The following is a 19,671-nucleotide window of genomic DNA, read 5'->3' as shown; positions in this document are numbered from 1 at the left end:
GGGTATTGAGTTCTCCACGGAGAAAACTGAGTTGGTTGTTTTTTCTAGGAAGCGTGAGCCGGCGCAACTCCAGCTTTTATTAATGGGTGCAACGATCAACCAGGTTTTCACATTTAAATATCTCGGGGTCTGGTTCGACTCTAAAGGTACCTGGGGATGTCACATTAGGTATCTGAAACAGAAATGCCAACAAAGGATCAATTTTCTCCGAACAATAACTGGAACATGGTGGGGTGCTCACCCAGGAGACCTGATCAGGTTGTACCAAATAACGATATTGTCGGTGATGGAGTACGGGTGTTTCTGTTTCCGCTCCGCTGCGAACATACACTTCATCAAACTGGAGAGAATCCAGTATCGTTGCTTGCGCATTGCCTTGGGTTGCATGCACTCGACCCATACGATGAGTCTCGAAGTGCTGGCGGGCGTTCTTCCGCTAAAAAATCGATTTTGGGAACTCTCATATCGATTGCTCATCCGATGCGACATTCTGAACCCGTTGGTGATTGAAAACTTCGAGAGGCTCGTCGAGCTTAATTCTCAAACCCGATTTATGGCCTTGTACTTCGACTACATGGCACAGAGCATTAATCCTTCTTCATATACTCCCAACCGTGTCCGTTTCCTAGATACTTCTGATTCTACTGTATTCTTCGACACATCCATGAAGGAAGAGATTCGTGGAATCCCGGACCATATATACCCGCAAGTGATCCTCAATATATTTTATAATAAATTCCGAGAAGTCGACTGTGACAAAATGTTCTACACTGACGGATCAAATCTCGATGGGTCCACTGGCTTCGGTATCTTCAATAATACTATCACCGCTTCATTCAAGCTCAATGATCCCGCTTCAGTTTACGTCGCAGAGTTAGCTGCAATTCAGTACACCCTTGGGATCATCGACACTCTGCCCACAGATCACTACTTCATCATTTCGGACAGCCTCAGCTCTATCGAGGCTCTTCGTGCGGTGAAGCCTAAAAAGCAATTCCCGTATTTTTTGGGGAAGATACAGGAGTCCTTGTGTACGTTATCTGAAAAATCTTATCAGATTACCTTTGTTTGGGTCCCCTCTCATTGCTCTATCCCGGGCAATGAAAAGGCCGACTCATTAGCAAAGGTGGGCGCATTAAATGGTGACATATACGAAAGACCAATCTGCTTCAACGAATTTTTTAGTATTTGTCGTCAGAGGACACTCAACAGTTGGCAAACCTCGTGGAGCAATGGTGAACATTCCATTATCCCAAAGGTATCAACGAAGCCTTGGTTCAGGGGGATGGATGTGGGTCGGGATTTTATTCGTGTAATGTCCCGACTTATGTCCAACCACTACACCTTGGATGCGCATTTGCGGCGTATTGGGCTTGCGGAGAGTAGTCTGTGCGCTTGTGACGAAGGCTATCACGACATCGAGCACGTTGTCTGGGTATGCGCCGGGTATTTGGACGCCAGGTCTCAGTTAAAGGATTCCCTTCGGGCCCGAGGTAGACCACCCAATGTCCCAGTCCGAGATATGCTGGCAAATCGTGATTTCCCCTATATGTCCCTTATTTATACTTTCATAAAAACGATAAATATCCCAATTTAACCCCTCTCTTTTATTTCTCGTTTTAGAAGTTTTCTCCTGCCTTGTGGGACCGATCAGCTCCAGACTGCAACTATGTAACCGCCGTCGCACTTACCACTACGGAAACTGAAGCGAGAGCGACTCGAGGTCCGATGACTTTTGAAGGATTCCCCGCGGGTCCGAAGAATACCATCCGCCAATCCGACCTACTAGACTGAGGCGCTAATTTGTTTCGCTGATCTCCCGTTTGCCCGAAAGTTGCAAGTTTTGCTCTTCTCTCCCGGTCACCATCTACGCTTTCTCTCCCCTGTCCTTGATACAACTGCTTCTACAGCCCCCCTCTGAATATCTTGACCAAGCATAAGTCTCCGCTAAAAAAGTTCAAATTTGTATTCTGTATTCCTAGTTTTAAGATAGTTGTAATTTTACCTCTTTGTTAAAACTATTGTCCCCCATCTTGTAAATAGAATTGTATCCCTAGTTTTAAAACACCGGTGAATTTTCTCATAAATATTTGTTCCCCCTTTTGTGTACCAAACTATATTGTTAGTTTTAAGATAACTGTAAATATTTCCTAAAAACTATTACTATTGAATTCCTTGTTTTAAAATTTTTTCATAAAAAAATCTTTTGCCCCCTCTCTTGTATATAGAATCTTATTTCTAGTCTTAAGATAGCTGTAAATTTTTTTCTTTAAAAAAAAAAAATATTTCAACATTGTAACCTCCTAGTTTTAAAATATCCAAAATGTAAAAACAAAAGAATTTGGCACCGCCAAGCTAACGCATTTGTGCCTATCAAATAAACGAAATGAATAAAAAAAATAGGAGAAAAAAAATAAAGAACGAACATATTTGAGTTGTATAAAGACTTATAAAAAATAAAGACTTATAAAAAAGCGAAAATTATTATAGGCTTTATCGCTCGTTTCAACTGTTTTACTGCCCATGATCGCAAATCAGTCCCATAAAAATAGGAAATCCCATAGAAAATGGGACAAATATGCGATCATGGGCAGTTTATTGTTACACAAATGGGACAGAAATCTGGTCATGGGCAGTACAATAGCCCAACTATACAAAACTGATCGTGGAGAAAGCTAGATCGATTATCATCGAGAAGGTAATCCCATGCCATACCGTGAGAATTGAAGCTCTTCTCGGTGCCGGAGGAGTGCCACAATATCACAAAGTTACCGTTGCTCAACGCAGGCCCAACCTGCACTGAGTTGAGTCCCTGGTTGAAATGATGAGGTACTTGGAATTTTTGGTGTTTCTGGAAGCGTTGAAAACTTCTTGTTTGATCTCAACAGTCTAACACCTGGAGCTGTTTACTTCGTATGTGTGTCAGCGCTTCCTCGAGCTGTTATATTTCCTGCAAAAGAGTGCTTAGAGCGTCTTATAAGGAAATGCTTCAAATTCTTTAAGCATTTACGCGGGGACCCGATCAGAATGAAATAACAAGATTATAACAGAACACAATTTTTGTAACATATTGTGTTATAAATTTGGTCTCGTTAGTAGTTAAAATAACAGAAATTTATAACAAGTAACAACGTGAGATAAATTTTTGAAATATTTCTGTTATGTGTTTCTGATCGGGGAATGGGGATTATGAGAACAATGTACATCTTAACGATTCTCTGCGAACTTACCACCGGGTTTTATTACTACAATGGCCGATTTGCTTTTATTTATTGAAAAACATGACGCGCGATACAAACAGCCGAACAGGCAATCAAGCCATGTTGAATAAGACGTAATTAGCAGGTCACCCGATACGGATTTGAAGCGACATACAAAACAGCCGACCCCGAGCTTCAGCAGATCCACACTAAACCATCGAATCGGTAATCACACCGTCGATCTCTACTTTGTGAGCGGGTACGTAGATATGCTAGTTCCATATAAACGATGTGTCACCAGTAATGTAATTTGATTGCTTTCTATAGGATATCTCAATTCTAAGCTTGAGTGCACTTTTGATATATTTGTAATGGCTGAATGTTTCTGCGACAGTTTCGAGATCGTGAGCATACGTAGCTTTGATTCTCAAGAAGAGCAGATATGATCCGATCGAAGCCGGAGTCTTCGATGACGAATCAAGTTCGGCACCCATATTATCATCAGCTGGGTCTTTTCCAAGCCTGGCCCAAAGTGAAATCTAAAAGAATTCACTAAGAGAGACGGATCTCAGCTGGCTGAAGCCGCCTATGCGTACAACATGGCCATTAATGAAAAATAACCTTTATTTTAAGTACTAGTCTATCGGTTCGATTGAAACGTGCAAAAGTGATGTCTGACAAGTGATTCACCAACTATGAAGAAAAAGGACACTTGATTTTTGTTGTTGCAAGATTTGTCCCTCTGTTCATGAAGTGGAATATTTATCAAGAGAAAGATGTGAAATAGCTTTATTTTTTAATAGCTTGTAGAGCCCTTAATTGACAGAAACGACAACTTGGACTTTGAATTTTTCCCATTTTATATAGATGATATCTACTATGACAGTGACCGGTAAACAAACCAGTTATTATTCTAAGGTTCCTCTTACATAGATTAATTAATATTCGAGCGGCTTTGGCACTTGGCTTTATAAATTTCTTTGCATGTTTTGCAGTATCTGTGGCGTTCCAGTTCGATTCTACCATAGACATTTCCCATTTCCCAAGTTCCATATTTAACCCTCTGCTGCCCAACCCCGTCTTTTGGCGGGGTTCCGTAGAATCGCTGTAAAATCTACAATACACGATTTTTTGTTGTAAACTCAACTAAAACCTCTTCTAAACATTCCCACCTGTCATACAAATACGTTATCTGCTTGTTGAAATTATGATATAAAATGATATTTGAGTTGAAAGTTGGAAATTTGAGGGAAACGAGAAAAAAAAAATTTTGCATGTGGTAATCCAATTCAATTGGAAAATTATCTCACATTTTGGAGTTTTCACAAAAATAAAAATTATTATTAAGTTACTTTACAATAGTACTTTGCCGTAGAAATGAGATTTGGTTTTGTTCTAACTTGTAACTAAACTTATGGGCTAAAGAACTTACCCCGCCAAAAGACGGTGTTGTGAAGCTGGGGGAAAAATTTTCGTTTTCGAAGCACTTCTGACTTTAAAATTCAAGATTGTTTAACTATACTTGTTGGTCAAGTCAGAGAACCGGTTCTGGTTTTTTAAAAATTCCCGTGTGGTCTGTCAGACGGCCACGTGAGCCAATAGTCATACAACTTCTAGCTCGAAGTGTTCCTTAGCATAACCGGAGTTTAAATAAAAATCATAAATGTCAACCTTCTAAATGAACTTGGAGTCATATTATCTTGTTTTGGGAAAACTAGAAATGATCCCTGCTTTGGCGGTTCAGAGGATAAGCTGCTGGCCTCATAAATCATTCGTCGTATTTGAAGAACTCATCCGGGAAAGATTTGTAGTGATCAGTGACATCGTCGCTCTAGCCCCGTTATTGTAATGTACACTAAGAATCAGCTGCAAAGTCTGTTGAAAAAGAAGGTCAAGTTCCAAAACGGAATGATAGTATCAAAACTTAGTTTTGCTTTTAGATACGGTCCCAGGAGGCATTGTAAAGGACATCCACACAATACCGAACGCCATATCAAACTTCACAGTTAGGGCAGACTGAGGAGACTTGATCCCCGGGGAGACTTGATCCCATCATTGTAACTCAAGGGCTGATCAGAATACATTAATCGAATATACTAGAAAGTTGCGTAGTTTTATCTAAACATAAGTTTCTTTAACACAAAAAAAAATTGGACATGTGTTACCGATTTTTTACCGATTTAAAGAAAAAAATCTCAGAAGAACTGAAGAAGATTTATTTTCCAAATTTTCAAACTTTGATACAATTGGTAAAGTCACCCACTGCATACTATACTTTTGCATATAGAAATACAGGAGAATATCAATTATATGAATACGCTATGATTGAGCTGATTTTTTTGTTCAACTATATTTGTACTAAAGTTTGCTGAAATAGATGCTATGGGTTCACTTGATCCCTTCAAATTAGTGGAGATTTGATCCCCTTCACCATGCTTCATACACACTACTGAAAATAACCAAATTCACACCAGAACAATTGAAGTCATTGTTGCCATAAAATAACAAAAAAACTGTCAAAAATAAACGCTTCATCATACAAAAATTTAACTGTAAATGTTTACTACAGCATATGTAGCAACCATGCATCCCACATTTGACGTTCCTCAACCAGAATAACGACAGCTTTCAATTAATTGCACAGAGATTTGGGGAATTCGTAATAAAAATCAGGTGAGAGATGGGTAATATGTAGTAACAAAAATAATAATATCAAATCACAACAATTTAATCAATACCATAATACATTTATAATGGGGTTAGGTACCTATTTTTGCCCTATTAGGGAGGGTACCACATTATTTCATTATTAATTTTATTATTTCAGTTTCTTTGCTTTGTTATTAGGAGTCATTTTTTTATTTCGACTATGGAGGTTTTAGCCTTAAAGTCATTCGCCTCTTATTAAGAGCCAATATAATAACAACATTGTCTTGAAAATGGTGAAAATCTTCTGTTTGAGCGCAGCAAAAACTCTAATCGAGTACCCCAATTATCGCAACACCATTTGAGCAAATGCAATGAGCAAAGATGGCAGACGCTGTTCTAACCAAAGGCTTCAGATTGGTAGGATGATAATAGAAACAAGGTAAGAATAGGCTTATTACGCTACATGCTCTTTTAAACACGTTTTCAAAAAATAATCAAGTGTCCCCAAATTAGGGATCGAGTCTCCACTAATCAAGGAATTTTCCATTTTTTTGTTGTTTTCCAAAAATGCTCATAGCTCATGTCCAGTATAATTTTTCCATGTAATTTTTTATGATAATCAGTCAACCCTAGAAACAATATAAAACTACAAAAAATACATAGTTTTTTTTTATCATTCCACGGAGTAGGATTGATAAATAAAAAGGGGATCAAGTCTCCTCAGTCTCCCTATTCGTATAGAATGCATGAGAGTACTGTGGCATTCCTAAGATTCTATTCCAAGTTGCATTCGTGAATTTTTGGGACATCCTAAGACCGATTTCATAGAACATTGTATAGGAAACATATTCAAAAAGCACAACTCATATCAAATATTTGCACCTGAATATAACTGTAATGTCATTTCAAATTACACCAAATCGATAACACTAGTTTACAGCATTTCTGAACTAAATAAGCTAGTGGTCATTTTCAATGTAAAATCTTGTGCTGAATCCGTAAAAGGAGGTCCAAAAAATTTACTATAGAACAGTTTTCGAGTTACAGCGAAAAAATGAATTTTACTATTAAAATCAAAAGTACGTTCAGTAAAATCCAAATATCTTCGGTTGTGGTGCATCGATATGAAATATTATTATGTTGAATTAAAGGTAATTAAATGCATTTTCGATCGTTGGAACCTTTTTTTTTTAAAGCGACTACTGGTTCTGACGTCATTTACGAATCTATTGAACTTTTTCTTAATTTTTCGTCATTTTTGGAAGAAAGATGGGAGTGTGGTCAATATTTTCGGCAAGATAAAGGAATCCTAAAAATTATATTTTTATGGGAAATTAAAGCCTGTTAATAATAATGAAAATAAGCACTTGTTAGTTAGAATCCGATGAAAATTGCGAAAGTTATTCAAGTTTTTGTTAAAAGGCAATTTTTGTGTGTCTCTGGGTCGTGGGTTGAATCCATTTCAATCACCCATGTCAAACCCCATGAGCATGGGCTTTTCGTTTGCTCGGGAACGCTGTTGTTTGTGCAACTCTCTTCAAACAGTAACAATGCTGATGCCTTATCAACAGGGCCGCCGAGAGGGGAGGGGGAACGGGGTGTTTCCCCCCGAGCCCGTAGTTGGAGAGGGACCCGGACTTTGAACAGAAGGAATGATTCTGACAAATGTTTCAATAACAATTTATTTGAAAATGCAATTAGAGTTTGAATATTGGTATGATTTAATTAGGATACCTTGCATAAATTCTAAATTTCAGCATGTTGGAAAATAAATATATGATTTTATCAATTAGAAGATCTAACATTTCATGGTATAAACAATGTTGGTGATTTGGTGAAATATCATGAGATTTTTTGATTTCGTAAGAATTTTGTAAATGGGATAAAAATATTTTTCTCTAAAAGCACGTATTTTCGATTGAAAAAATTATGACGACGTCATAAGTGGTTTTATGGACAGTAACAAAATGAAGGTGTTACAAGTGATAAGGCCAAACTTAACTGTGGTCAAAGGGTTCGTACTGTCAATAACAGAAATTACCAAATATGATCCAATTTCTATCATAACTTTTTTACGTTTTAACGACATTTAATTAGCTAGAGATTACTGGGTAGGGAAAGTTATGAAACTTAGAGCCATAGTACTCAAGTGAGAGCAAGGATGTGAAGTAAACAAATCGGAAAACTGGAAGTGGCAGGGTCATTAGAACAGGCTTAATATCGTACGGGCTTAATTTTTGCCTTCTGTTAATGAGGGTCGAGCTTAGGCAGAATAACTACGAATCGCCCGAGTTCACTAACATGTGTCCTGATAAAGGTAGACGTATCTATCTTTACCGTGACAACCGGCCGTCAGTCATAAATTATATCATAAAGTTAATACTGTATGCAAGACTAATCAAAAGAAAACTTTGGTAACTCGAAAACGATTTAAACGTGCAAAATCCACGAAGAAAACGATTCATAGTAATTTCTCGTGTTCACTTAAATGATATTATTTAATTTTTTTCATCTTTAGCTTTGTCAATTTAAATATTTTTTCTCCATGTTTTTGGCATTTCATCGGAGAAATTTTATATTCTCCATAAAATCTACAGTTTGTATTCATTCCAATTTTTTTCTCTTGTTCTATTGTTTTATATTTAAATTTTTTATATTTATTGGTGTGTCTTTTTCCATTTCATTCAGGTTTTTTAGACTTTCTATGTTTTTCATGTATTCTTGTTTTACGTTTTGTTTTATATATTTTGTTTCATATTTTCCTTTCTATATTTTTACCATTCTTGCTGTTTCTTTCAAATTAGTCCAATTTTTAATATTCGTCACATTTTTTTAGATTCATTTCATCTTCTCATGTCTTTTAATTTTCGCGTTTTCTCTATCGTTTTATTTGTTTTTTTTTGTCATCCGTTTGTTCAATTGATTTTACCAAGTTTATTGAATTAATTTCACAAAATTTTACCCTTTCGATTATTTTTGAATTTTGTTTAATATTTTTCAATAAACCTACTTTAGTATCTTCTGCATCCGTATTTTTTCCATATTCTTCATTATTAGGTCTCTCATTTTCGACAAAAATTTTTTATTCCTATTTTTTCGTTTTAGTTTTTTTTTAATTTTGTTGTGAATTTTTCGTTCTTCATTTATCATGCTTTTATGCTTTTCTTTGTATGGATTTTTTTTCTATATTCTTTGATTTTTATTTATTGTTGTGTTCTATTACCTTCAGCACTTTGCTTTTTTGCCCATTTAAACAATTTTCAATTTTATGTTTTTTCATTTTATAATTTGAACATTTTCCCCATTATTTTATTTTGATCTTTTTGTATTTTGTGCATGTTTTCTGTATTCCATTTCATCTAATTTTAAGTATTACTTTATATGAATTTATTTAATATTTAACCCATTTATTTTTTCTAGTTTTCTCTTATTTTTCTTTATTGTAGTATTTCTATTTTCCCCCTTTCGTCTAGCATTTCCATTTTCTCCTATTTAAACCGTTTCGATTTTACATGTTTTTTATGATTTTGCTTTTGTCTGTTTTAGGGCTCTTTCCTCTTGTTCTTTCCTTCTATCTATTCCGTCCAATTGTTTCTATTTATTTCTACTTCTATTATTGTACTTATTCAGTTCTAAATTAGTTCTTTAAATAAATATGTATGTCCATTTTTGAATTTTCAAAGCTAAACAATTTATTTGTTCAATGGTCTATCTTCATTTTTCTATTATTTTGAACTATTTTCAACATTTTTCTCCCTATTTGTATGTTATTTTGTTGCAAATTTTTATATTTTAAACATTTTGTATTATTGTTATTTCTACGTCTAACTTCGTGGATCCATTACGTTCATTTTTATACTTGTTTATTTGTTTGTGGTTTATCCTCCCTTTTGTCGAATTACCTGTTTTCCATACTTACGACATTTTATTTTTCATTTTGTCGTTTACCCGTTTTTACATTATTTTTACCATTTTGCAATATTTTTCTTTTTCTTCAATTTTAGTCTAATTTCCTTCGTCTAATTTGATTGCTTCATTTATTCAATCTGGTTTATGTTACTCTTTATTTTTTTTCAAACTTCAACTTTTCCATTATCTTAATTTTGTCCATTTTCTGTCGATTCTCCGCTTTTGGGTTTTATATTTTGGATATTAGCAGGTTTTTGAGTATTTTCATGTTATTTATCTATTTCCATTATTTTAAATGTCACTTTTCAGCTTTCTTGTTTTGTTCCATTTTAGCTACTTATTATTTTTTCTCGTTTGTTCCTTATTGATTTAATTTTTGCTTTCTTTTACTTAAAATCCGCCTCCATTGAATGTTATTTTTACTTTTTTTTTTATTTATTGTGTTTCTATTTTGTTACTGCAATTTGCATAATGTTGTAAATGTGAGTTTTTTTAATGGTACTGCACCAAATATATAAATGCGGGGCTCGCAAAAATCAGTTTTCATGCATTCTTGTTTGACCAAATTTGGATTATAGACCGCGCTAATAGAAGAGTGGGAAGCGTGACTGCCACTTAGTCCAGTGGGTCTGGGTTCAATCCCAGACGAGGTCGATGAAATTTTCTGAGGTGAAAACCCTTCACAAGGGAAGTAGAGCCGTTGGTCTCGGTCCATGTATTGATGACCCGATATCTGGTTGTGGAAACACCTCTCTGGAGTCGGTGATAGATACTCAATGCGGACAGAGACCGACGGAAAACAAACGAAAAAAATGCATTAAAAATCATTTGAATTTACAACACTCACTCGAGCTCACCGTTTGTGTATTCGAAAAATTTACAATGATGGAGGGAGCCCTTATGCTGGACCTCCCGGGCCCGCAATTTCTCTCTACAGCCCTGTTTACCAATATATGAACAGGGCCATGCGAGAATCGACGGTACTCCAAATTTATTCCGAAGATTTTCAATGACTTACGTTCATTAGCAAAGTCGAATCGACATTTGAAACCGTTTGAATCATGGGAATTCGTGGAAACAAAGCATTGCTGCATTCATACTCTCCTTTGTGAATAGTGCCTTTATACTCGTTGTACTTAAACTCCTTCACCGCTCTTTCTTTTAAATGCATGAATGCAAGATGTATCATAAAGTTAACAAAAAAGTACCGTTGTGGAAAAACTGGAACCCAATGACGCACCAATGACATTTTATTACGTGACTATGGTAAACTATACAAACAATCTTTAACTAAATATTTCCCAATTGCAAGGTGGATTAAGAAAATTGTAATATTTTGTGTTACTGCCAAAGAATGCGATTACACGCGGAAACCATTCCATATTCATATACAGAGAAATCCAACAAAAGGTGCATATATGAGAAAAGCACATTTGCACGGAGAGGTGGATTAAGAAAATTTAATTTTATTTTTATGTCAAAAAACCTTCCACAGAAAATAACCAACAAAATAACGCAAAATCAATGCAATCTGTCATGTAGTTCTTGAGTTATGCGATAACATACGGACACCATTTCATTTTTGTATATAGAGATGTTTGTGGGGCCAGCTACCCAATCCCGCCTTTTGGCGGGTTTCATGTTTTGAGGTTAACCTGAAAAACTTGTAACTTTTGTAAACCGGCAATATGTTTTTCGGTTTTCTCATCATGAAAACAGACTATTTAAATTTTTTGAAGGGAAACAAAAATTTGGGCAGTAGAGGGATAAGGTACAGGTTGAGACTCCGCAGAATGGTTCCGGGCCTATAAACTCGACCTCGGAACCTTGTCTTGCCAAACTATCAGCTGATTCATTTCCTTGAATTCCACTGTGACCGGGCACCCAAGGCAAGTTTACTTCGTTATTCCCTGCCAGTTGCTTAAGTAAGACGATGCATTCCCATACTAACAAAGCATTAAGAGCTGATAAGCTGTCTGAAAAGATACATATCGTTGCAAACCTATAGTGAAATAGCTCAGCGGAAGCCATCTGAAACTGCTTTCATCGTCTGAGCAATATAAATGAAAAGTAGATGTAGCAATACGAAGAATTCTGTTACAAATGAGATGACACTGTTTGGCCGGATTTATTATTTTGTCATTATGCTGGATTCGGATGAGATTGTCTATTGTTGTCTTGAAACCAACAGAAACCCCAACCTTCCAAGCACTTCTAAGCTTCGACATATTTTGAACCATCATGGACCTAAAGTGATTGAAAATGGCTTTGATCTATTTGTTCATCATTTTTCCGAATTAAGTCTTTGTGTAAATCTAATTTTTCAAACTAAAACTTTTAACAAACCGATATAAATATTTGTCCATACCTGCACTAAACATTCCGATCCAACGCTGCGGTGCAATTCAAACCATCGGGCACAAATGCGCCACCAGCTCACTGTTCGTAAAACACTACCACTTTTCTACGTTTCGGAAACTTCGGTCACATAATTCCACTCACGAACCATTGGTAAACAATCGCTGTACTGGCATGTCGGACACATTTTCCACTTCACTTGCTGCCAGCCTTACTACAGATATCTATTCCCAGTACGAAGTGCACAACACTCAATCGCTTTCACTCGTCAGTGCTTTCACAGCAGCCACTACTGTTTCGCTTATTTACCAGCTTCCGGATCCGTTTCTGGTGGAAAACTCGCACACTGAGCTGACGGTAAATTGTGTTATTTCTGCTTCGTCATTTCTACGCGATGCTCCTGGGACATAACCCCTTCGACTGGTGGCGAACGATCCTGACGACGGTGTTTGGGTGTGGGGCTAGTAGTCGTGTCTGCACGATTGACCCCTTTTTCCCGGAAACAACATAACCCGAGCAAAGCTTATTGCCCTTGCTTCGTCATACGGCTTGGCACAGATTCCACAAGAATACGCGGAGAATCAAAACACCGAACTGATTTCACAGTACACAGAATAGTAATCCACACAGGCAAAGAAACGTGGAATTGGTTTTCTCGTAGGCCTACTTTCACTTCTGTTTGCTCATCCACCTCAACATCTACGCAATGTATCACAGCCTCGTTTTTTATCTCTGACTTATTGAAACCGAAAAATCTCCATCCAAATCGCCTTGTCAGCAAAACGGTACACTTCAAACCACAAAATAATCCTCCAAAGCTCTAGCCCCTAGAGATCCATATCCTGTCTGTTTTCAATATCTGTTTTTCCAGTTTTCATTTGGTGCCAAAATCCTGACACCGACACGGACAGCAAAGGTGGCAATATCTGCTCGCAGGTGAATCAATTACAAACCATCACACATTTTAACGCACACTATACACCCACCCTCGCACTAGCCTTTGCTGTAGGTACATAAAACGCTAGAGTTTCTCCATCGGTGATGATGAAGCTGATGATGGCGATGAAATGCAATGGAGCTTCCCAACAGCTGCTATTGCTGCTGCTAGCTATCCTGTGCTAGATAGATACTGAAGCAGTACCGAATGCGGGTTTCCCGGGTTTCTAAAACTGCGTCCAAATCGTTCCGAGTCCTCACAGCAACTGTTAGATTGCGAACGGTGCTCTCGGTTACCATCAGCTGGAGCCAAAACGATGATGATGCGATGGCTGCTGGCTGTCCCTTTGCTCCCACGAACGAGCAAAGGATGGCATGGCCCTCTCCGATTTTGCTCCCAGCTAGTGCCATATCCTGGCCATCCGGCAGTGAATGGAAAACGCGCTATCAGGATTGCTTGGTTTTGGGCTCTCCCGGTCGGCTCTCGGCCTGATTTCTGAATGGGACATGCTGTCGTCTGCTTTCGCTTTCCGCTGTTTCCCTGGCTCAACGAAGCACGCCGTGCCGGCTGTCGGGAGGATTTGGAGAGGATGCTGGAAAAAACACACACTCACACCGATTCGGTTATACACATTATCCTCTCGGTGTGTCTTTTTCAATTTGTTGACGTTGAGCATCTCATGTGTTGAGGTCGCTACCCGAGTGGAGCGCTGTTCTACTTGATTGGTTAATTTGGAATTAATTGGGAAACTTTGTGTTTGAAATGTCCAAAATCAGTCTTGGACCAAAAAGTAGTGATTCGACTTTTCGATGTTGATAACACCCTAACACAGACAGAAATGTTGGGAAAATATTAATATTCGGCCTACTTTTTATGGAAATATTAACACAACAGCGAAAAAACAGCAGTGTCAAAATATCTCCCAAGTGACCCATTTTACGTTGGTCGAGCCTTTCCTGTAAATATTGTTTTTTACGGATTTACAACAATAAATAAAAAAATTCAACTGGGATAGTTTTTATTTAGATATTCAAATTATTTTTAAAGTTATGGTTATTCCCAATACGTAGCAATTTTTTGAAGCTATGTATACTGCCGCTCTACGCATAATTGTCCCATGTGTATAGGGAATCCCATAGCACATGGGACTGTTATGCGTATAGCGGCAGTATAGCTCACATGCAAGTGGGTATTGAAGAGGATAGAAACTATGATGAGATTATGGTTGCCACCTCTCCGGGTTTGACCCGGAGATTCCGGTTTTTGGAGACGATCTCCGGACCTCCGGGTTTTACATCAATTTCTCCGGGTATAGTGAAACGATGAATAATTTTAACTCAATTTATTTGTTTCAATTGAGTTCTACCGGTGTCAATGTTGGCTGCTTCTGCAGCGGTCCTTAACTGTTGGCCAGGGAGAAAGACTTTGTTCTTTTGTTGGATTTTTCCTAGCGACTGTGAGGACGAATAGTAGAATTTTTGCGATAGCAAAAAAACCCGGAAGACACCACAGCAGAACGGATCCAAGGGGAGGGTCCTGGGGGTCTGGAAACCCTCCGAAATTTGTTAACTTGTTGAGAAGTTTTAAATTAGTTTCAATTTTATATTAGTTTCAAACTCAAAATCATGAGGATCATTCGTTTACGAACGGTCTATCGAGAAGCAAGTGTTTTTTCCATTTCGTCAGTGTGAGATAAATAATCGTATTAATCCCCGTTCAAGGTTATCTTGCACATTCTCTACCTCTCGAGGTTTTGAACTTTTTTTCTTCTCTTGTGCCTGTGTTAACCGTTAGGCCGCATTCATCAGCCTTTTGTTCGCGTAGTGAGGATTGAACAATAGCCAGCTATATAAGCTGGGCTGGTGCGTCGTGGGAAACAAATTTACAGATAAGTAAAATCTACCTCTTTTGAAACATTTACGGCTTATTCCCGTCTGCGCGGGTGCTAACCCCGTGCGTCGACGGTGTCGATGGCTCCCTCCCCGGACGGACAAATGGAGGTCGAATCGACTCCCAAGGCTCTCCCCCGACCCAAACAATATCTAGAGCTCTCGACCGGTCCTTTTGTGGTCTTCTTTCGGCCCAAAACAAAATCGCTGTCCGGATTCCGCCCCGGCACAGAAGATCTACCGCGCCGCGCCCCCTCACGACAGTGCGAACGAAACACCTTTTTCGATGGTGGAGTTCTCACTTGCTCTATGTCGTGTAACAATAAAGCTCCAGGGCCAGACAGAATCAAATTTAACTTGTTGAAGAATCTGCCAGACTCTGCCAAGAGACGCTTGTTCAACTTATTTAATAAGTTTCTTGAGGCTAACATTGTCCCACACGATTGGAGGCAAGTGAAGGTCATCGCCATCCAAAAACCAGGAAAACCAGTCTCCGATCACAATTCGTATCGACCGATCGCAATGCTGTCCTGTATCCGGAAGTTGTTCGAGAAAATGATCCTATTCCGCCTCGACAATTGGGTCGAAACAAATGGCTTACTGTCAGATACACAATTTGGCTTTCGCAAAGGCAAAGGGACGAAGGATTGTCTTGCGTTGCTCTCAACCGAAATTCAAATGGCCTGTGCTAGCAAAGAGCAGATGGCAGCAGTGTTCCTAGATATAAAGGGAGCTTTTGATTCAGTTTCTATCAACATTCTTTCAAAGAAGCTGCACCAGCATGGTCTTTCAGCGACTTTAAACAACTTTTTAGTAAACTTGTTGTCGGAAAAGCACATGCATTTTTCGCATGGTGACTTATCGACATCACGATTTAGCTACATGGGCCTTCCCCAGGGCTCATATCTAAGCCCCCTGTTATACAATTTCTATGTCAACGACATTGATGAATGTCTTGACAATTCCTGCACGTTAAGGCAACTTGCAGACGATGGCGTGGTTTCTGTAACGGGACCCAAAGCTGTCGATCTACAAGGACCATTACAGAATACCTTGGACAATTTGTCTGCTTGGGCTATTAAGCTGGGTATCGAATTCTCCACGGAAAAAACTGAGCTAGTTGTATTTTCTAGGAAGCGTGAACCAGCAGAATTACAGCTTCTGCTAATGGGTCAAACTATAACTCAGGTCTTCACAGTAAAATATCTAGGGGTCTGGTTCGACTCGAAAGGTACTTGGGAATGCCACATTAGGTATCTCAAACAGAAATGCCAACAAAGGATCAACTTTCTTCGTACAATAAAATAACCGGAACATGGTGGGGTGCCCACCCAGGAGACCTAATTAGGTTGTATCAAACAACGATACTGTCGGTACTTGAATACGGATGCTTTTGCTTTCGATCCGCCGCGAACATACATTTCATCAAACTCGAAAGAATTAAGTATCGTTGTTTGCGTATCCATTTCATAGATACTTCTGAATCTACTGTTTTCTTCGACACATCCATGAAAGACCAGATCTGTTGAATTCCGAACCACATAAGTCCTCAAGTGGTTCCAAACATTTTTTATAATAAATTTCGATAAGTCGACTATTCTAAGATATTTTATACTGACGGATCAAACCTCGAAGGGTCCACTGGCTTCGGTATTTTCAATCAAAAGTTCACCGCCTCCTACAAACTCAGTGACCACGCTTCAGATTACGCCGCAGAACTAGCTGATATTCAGTATACCCTTGGGGTAATTGACACATTACCTGCAGACCATTATTTCATCGTCTCGGATAGTCTGAGTTCTATTGAAGCTATTCGCTCGATGAACATGGAAAGCATTCCCCGTATTTTTTGGGGAAAATACGGGAGCCACTGAGTGCTTTATCTGACAAATCTTTCCAGATTACCTTGGTGTGGGTCCCTTCTTATTGCTCCATTCCGGGCAATGAGAAGGCGGACTCCTTAGCTAAGGTGGGTGCCCTTGAAGGTGACGTTTTTGAAAGACCAATTTGCTTCCACGAATTTTTCAGTATTACTCATCAGAGAACCCTCGAAAGTTGGCAAACCTCGTGGAGCAATGGGAAGCTAAGAAGGTGGCTACATTCGATAATCCCTAAGGTATCGACGAAACCTTGGTTCAAGGGGATGGATGTGGGTAGTGACTTCATTCGTGTGATGTCGCGACTCATGGCAAACCATTACACGCTGGATGCACATCTCCAACGTATTGGGTTCGTGGAGAGTGGTATCTGCGCTTGTGGCGACGGCTATCACGACATTGAGCACATTGTCTGGGCGTGCACGGAGTACAGTTCCGCCAGGTCTCGGCTTATGGACACCCTCCGGGCCCGAGGAAGACCACCCAACTTCCCGGTTCGAGATGTGTTGGCAAGCCGCGATGTCCTCTATATGTCCCTTATATACACATTCGTAAAAACCATCAATCAATACCTTTAATTTTAACCCTTTTTCCTTATCATTCTCAGAAGCCCTCTCTTCTACCTGTACCATACACCCACGATAGTTTGATGAGACTCCTAGGTGACACAAAACATCCCTGTCGAATGAGCCAACAAACACGGGACCTACAGCACGAACAGCACGAACATCACACGCACAACTCGAAATGTAGCCGATCAACATCTGAGCGCAACTACGAAGTCGTCTGGAGAAGCCCCTGCCATCTTGAGGAGGACCACCCGGCGTTCCAGTACATGATTCTTCCTGATGAAGGCCACCCTGATTCTGTAATCCATCCGTTGATCTCCCGAAGCCTGAAACTGAAATATTTTTCTCCCTCTGCCATCTTTGTCCACCCTACTTCCCCTGACTCTTACACAGAAGTAACACCCCTCCCCCCCCCCCCCCTCCAAATATCTTCACGAAGCATTTAGCTCTTCCTGTCTTTTCTAGTTTTAACTATTATATTATATGATCTCGTTGAAAATGCCCAACTCTACTACCACATAAAATAACTCTAATTAATGTCCCCGAATCTTCACAAAATTTAATCACGCCCTCTAGTTTTTTTCTACTTTTAAGGTAGTCGTAAAAATTTTCCCCCTTAGTTAAACATTATTTGCCCCAATAATCTCATTGCTAAAAATATCAAACCATATTGCCATAAAAACTAAATGACCCCCCTAATCTTATGAAAATTATATTACCCCCTTGTGTATACGTATAGCTCTAAATTAGCCTTAGTTTAATTTCAAAAATCAATATGTAATCCCCTAGTTTTAAGTAATTTAAAATGTAAAACAAAATAAAATTGGCACCTTTAAGCTAACGCAAACCTACCTTATCAAATAAACAAATTAAATAAAAAATTAGTTAAAAAAAAAATCATTAGCATAGCATAGCATAGCATTGCATATACGATTGTACAAATCGTGGGTGGCTGTACAATGATCAGCTAATATTTACCAAAATATCCACTATATCGTGTCGCAAAAAAAGAAAACATTTGGGATTAACGCTTTTTCTTCATAGTGGAACAAGCATCATTGTGTACACCTGGCCATGTCCTTACAATCGTCGAGGAAGAGAAGGAATGTTAGTTCATACTCAAAATCATTCCACACAAAAGCTGATTTTCATTAAATTAGATTATTACGTACTGTGGATTGCACATTGTTTATTAAATGAACAATTAAATTAAATTTTAACAATCGAAATTTCAGACCCCACTCCAATTTTTTTTTCTGGATCCGCCCCTGCACCGCAGTGTGCTTTCCCGACGTGCTTTCCTCCTGCATGCCTTCACCCTTCATCTACTGTTAGCTGTGGCAGAGGAAAATCCTTGTTCGGCTTGTCCTCCACAGCGAGAGTCGCCGGTATTTTTAGATTTTTTGTTGTTATCCGTGCGTGGGAGTGAAATTCCACCTCTGCACAGAGGGGTATTTGGGACCAAAAAACTGTCCAAAATTATTCTAGTGCGTTTTTCAGTCTAAATCAATGTGTTTTGTGTATATTGCAAGTAATAATGACTTATTATTGTTAAACAATAGACTATATCCACCTAACAGTAATATTCAGCCTTTTTTCGTATCCTACAACTTTCTTCCTTTATTGAGCTCTGAATATGTGGGAATTGTATAAGTGGAACATGTGTGTGTATGTGGGGCATGGTTTATGTGTGTAGAACTAGTTTGTGTGAGCCATGTGTGGTGCTTTGGGACATATACTTTTATACAATATTACAAGATAGTTTTAATATTTTACTTTTAGGCTTTTATTCAGTCTTCATCATTTGAATCATATGGTGACATGATGTCATCGAGCTCGTTGATTAAATTCAAGTTTTCTGGAACTAGTAGGCTTAACGCATCAGGACAAAATTGCGAGGTCCTTTTTTGGCTGTTTGACGCACACTACTGAAAAGCGGGTCAGAGCTAAATATTAGTTCGTTGAGGATGTCTAGTGTATAGCTGCCTTTAAGTATTTCTTGCGAAATTTTGCCTGTGGTAGAGAAAATGTTTTTTCCTGGTCTCTGCCGCATCTTCTGAAAGCTGCCCAATCGGTAAAATAGCAAATTTGATCACTTCTGGACCATGAACAAAATTTTTATGTAGGATGATTGACATGGGGTACCATCCATAAAGATGCATAGAAAGCTCTGCAGTTTCAAATACATATGCGGAATATTTCTCGGAATCAACGCTACATCCGCTTGAAATCGCTTCCAGTATAACTTTTAGTCTACGAATCAAATTCAACACTAATACCATT

General features: G+C 38.5%; 1 protein-coding gene across 1 annotated transcript in view; it reads right to left on the bottom strand.

Annotated features, from left to right (window-relative positions):
• LOC131684320 (uncharacterized) overlaps nt 1-13,328 on the bottom strand; it is a 346,758-nt gene extending 333,430 nt beyond the window's left edge. Inside the window, exon 1 of the mRNA XM_058967082.1 lies at nt 12,127-13,328. The gene's annotated coding sequence lies outside the window, so the exon portion shown is untranslated. The remainder of the gene's footprint in view (nt 1-12,126) is intronic.
• Nucleotides 13,329-19,671: the final 6,343 nt, after the last annotated feature.

The sequence above is a fragment of the Topomyia yanbarensis genome, chromosome 2 (genome assembly GCF_030247195.1).
Source record: "Topomyia yanbarensis strain Yona2022 chromosome 2, ASM3024719v1, whole genome shotgun sequence".
Taxonomy (NCBI): Eukaryota; Metazoa; Arthropoda; class Insecta; order Diptera; family Culicidae; genus Topomyia; species Topomyia yanbarensis.
This window is presented reverse-complemented; position numbering and strand designations above follow the sequence as displayed.